The 3,890-nt window shown below is 41.4% G+C and overlaps 1 pseudogene; it reads right to left on the bottom strand.

Moving 5' to 3' along the window:
• LOC136526291 (uncharacterized) lies at positions 1–3,637 on the bottom strand (annotated as a pseudogene).
• Between the last annotated feature and the right edge of the window lie 253 nt (positions 3,638–3,890).

The raw sequence follows: 3,890 nt of genomic DNA, 5'->3' as shown, positions 1-3,890 counted from the left end.
TCAAGTGGGAACACCAACGAACTTCTTGATGTATGTCCCTTGGTTATGATCGTGCCGTAACCATGGAGTGTCCTCATCATTTAGTAGGACGCTTGGGTTGCTGTTCACTGTGAAGGGTAGAATTTTGTCATTCTTTTCATAATCTTCTGACATGTTAGACCTGTCCTCGATTCCTACGATGTTTCTTTTCCCTGAAAGAACTATGTGGCGCTTTGGCTCATTGTCTAAGACGTTATTGTTTTTCCCTTTCTTCGGTTTGGTGGACATGTCCTTCACATAGAACACCTGATTCATATCCTTGGCTAAGACGAATGATTCGTCTTTGTACCCAAGATTGTTGAGGTCTACTATTGTCATTCTGTACTGATGGTCAACTGTTACCCCACCTCCGGTCTCCTTCACCCATTGGCACCGAAACAAAGGGACCTTAAAATAAGGTCCATAGTCTAGTTCTCATATCTCCTCTATGCGGCCATAATATGTTTTCTTATTCCCATTTAGGTCCATGGCATCTATGCGGACACCACTGTTTTGGTTGGTGTTCCTTTTATCTTGGGCTATCATATAAAATGTATTGCCATTTATCTCGTATCCTTTGAATGTCAGGATATGCCAAGATGGTTCCCTAGATAACAAGTATAGTTGCTCATCCAGACTCTCGTCACCCTGACATCATTTTCGCAACCAACCACCGAAAGTTTCCCTATGTCGATGTGTAATCCAGGCTTCAGTCCTCCTCGAGAATTCACCATGTACAATGTTCTTGTGTACATCGATATACGGATCCACCAAGGAGGAGTTTTGTAGAACTGTGTAGTGTGCTTTACATAAATAATCCTCCTCCTTGCCAATATATGCTTTCTTCCCTAGTGTTCCCTTTCCACTTAGTCTCCCCTCATGCCGTGATTCAGGAACACCAATCGGGTCGAGGTCAGGAATAAAATCAACACATGACTCAATGACCTCCTCTGTTTCATAGCCCTTGGCGATGCTTTGTTCTAGCCGAGCACGGTTGTGAACATATTTCTTTAGGACTCCTATGAACCTCTCAAAGGGGAACATATTGTGTAGGAATATAGGACCGATAATACTAATCTCTTTGATCAAGTGAACTAGGAGTTATGTCATAATATTAAAGAAGGATGGTGGGAACACCAACTCAAAGCAGATAAGATATTGGACCACGTCATTCTGTAGCTTTGCTAGATGCGCTGGACTGATTGCCTTTTGAGAAATTGCATTAAGGAATGCACATAGTTTCACGGCGGCTAATCATACATTTGGAGGTAGAATCCCTCTCAATGCAACCGGAAGCAATTACATCATAAGCACATGGCAGTCATGAGACTTTAAGTTTAGGAATTTCTTCTCTACCACATTTATTATCCCCTTTACATTCAAGGAGAAGCCAGATGGGATCTTGTTGTTGTTTAGGCATTCAAACATGCTTTCCTTCTCTTCTTTTGCTATGAGTATAGCTGACAGGACTTAAGTACTAGCGTCCATCATCTACCTTCTCTGGATACAGGTTCTCTCGATCTTTCATACACTGCAGATCATGTCTTGCTTCCAGTGTGTTCTTAGACTTCTCATACACACTCATGAAGCCTAGTAGGTTCACACAAAGATTCTTCATTAGGTGCATCACGTTGATCGCGCTGTGGACCTCTAGGACTTGCTAGTAGGGTAGCTCCAAAAATATGAACTTCTTCCACATGGGTGCATATCCGTTAGCATCATTCGAAATAGGTTGGCTGCCAGGTCCCTTCCCAAAGACTACTTGTACATCCTTGACCATATTGAATACATCCTCACCACTACAGTTGTTAGGCTTTGTTTGGCGCTCTACCTTACCTTTAAAATGCTTGCCTCTCTTTCTTAGGGCGTGATTCAATGGAAGAAATCAATGATGGCCTATGTACACGACCTTTTGACATTTTTTCAAAAATATACCCTCCATGTCATGAAAACAGTGCGTGCATGTATTATATCCCTTGTTTGAATGTCCTGAAATATTACTAAGAGCAGGCCAATCATTGATTGTTACGAACAACAATGCTCATAGGTCAAAGTGTTCCTGTTTGTACTTATCCCACACACGTACGCCTGTGCTGCTCCACAAAAGTAGAAGTTCCTCAACTAATGGCCTTAGGTACACAACAATATCGTTTCCAGGTTGCTTCGGACCTTGTATGAGCACTAGCATCATAATGAACTTCCGCTTCATGCACAACCATAGAGGAAGGTTGTAGATACATAGAGTAACAGGCCAAGTGCTATGACTACTTCTCTGCTCCCCGGAAGGATTCATGTCATCCGTACTTAAAGCAAACCTTAAGTTTCTTGCGTCATCTGCAAACTTCAGGATTTTTCTGTCGATTGCTTTCCACTAGGACCCATCAATGGGGTGTCTCAAGATATCGTCTATCTTACGGTCTTCTTTGTGCCATCGCATCAACTTTGCATGCACTTTGTTTTTGAATAAACATTTTAAGCATGGTATTATAGGAGCATACCACATCACCTTGGTAGGGATTTTCTTCCTGGGACGTTCACCGTCACCCTCAACATCACCAGGGTCATCTCGTTTGATCTTATACCGCGATGCATCCAAATTCTCATACTCGCCGCGGTAGAGGATGCAATCAATAGGATATGCATGTATCTTCTGAATTTCAAATCCCAGAGGGCAAACGACCTGTTTTGCTGTGTATGTAGTGGCGGGCAATTCATTTGCCTTCGGAAGCATCTTCTTTGTGATAGTCAGTAACACTCCAAATCCCTTATCGGATACACCATTCTTTACCTTCTATTGCAGCAATTCAAGTGTGGTACCCAACTTTTTGTTGCCCCTCTTCGCAAGTCGGGTATAGCAATTTCTTATGATCCTCTAGCATGCGCTCGAACTTGATCTTCTCCTTGTCACTTTCGCATTCTCTCTACATCATGGATGGCCTGACCAAGATCATCAGTGGGCTCATCTTCTGCCACTACCTCTTCTTCAGCTTCCCCCATTGTAGTATCATCAAAGGCACCATATTCAACAAAACCATGAATAATAATGTTGTCATCATCCCCTTCTTCTTCTTCATCATCTTCTTCCATTATAACACCTCTTTCTCCGAGCTTTGTCCAACAAATATAGTTTGGCATGAAACCTGACGTAAATAGGTGTTCGTGTAGGATCCTTGAGCAAGAATAATCCTTCTCATTCTTACATAGAACACATGGGCAGCACATGAAACCATTCTGCGTGTTTGCCTTGGCCACATTTATGAAATCATGCACGCCCCTAATGAACTCTGGGGAGCGGCGGTCTGCGTTGTACATCCATTGCCGGTTCATCTGCATTACATGACGTACACCACATAAAAAACTTATAATAACCCATGTTATACAACATGCATGATTAGTAGTTAATTAAAAGATCCAAAATATCCATCAATCAACATGATTAATTAATATCCTATACCACACAGCTCACGTACTCTCAAACATTAATTTATTAAAGCCTTGATACAATGTAGATAATCCCAAATAGCACTAAACAAACTAAACCTACAATGCACTTCAGCAGAATAAGAATTTCATGACCAATTCCAACTAAAACAAACATATCATTCTTCTGCTGGTTCATTGCCTCATCATACAAAGGTGTACTCTCATCAGTCCCTCATTCGCCTTTGCAAGAGATTTTTGGACGTGCTCAACATAATCTTCCTTCCAGTACTAACCGTCACATGATCTAGTGCCATCCCACTGAAATTACAACAACAAATCAAGAACTTTAATCAAAATCATGACAAAAAATAGCTACAAAGAATAACAAAACATGACAAAAAATTATTCACTTCGCGATTCGAACACGTGTAGAAGATATGACCTTGGTT

This window comes from Miscanthus floridulus, chromosome 19 (assembly GCF_019320115.1).
Source record: "Miscanthus floridulus cultivar M001 chromosome 19, ASM1932011v1, whole genome shotgun sequence".
Taxonomy (NCBI): domain Eukaryota; kingdom Viridiplantae; phylum Streptophyta; class Magnoliopsida; order Poales; family Poaceae; genus Miscanthus; species Miscanthus floridulus.
This window is presented reverse-complemented; position numbering and strand designations above follow the sequence as displayed.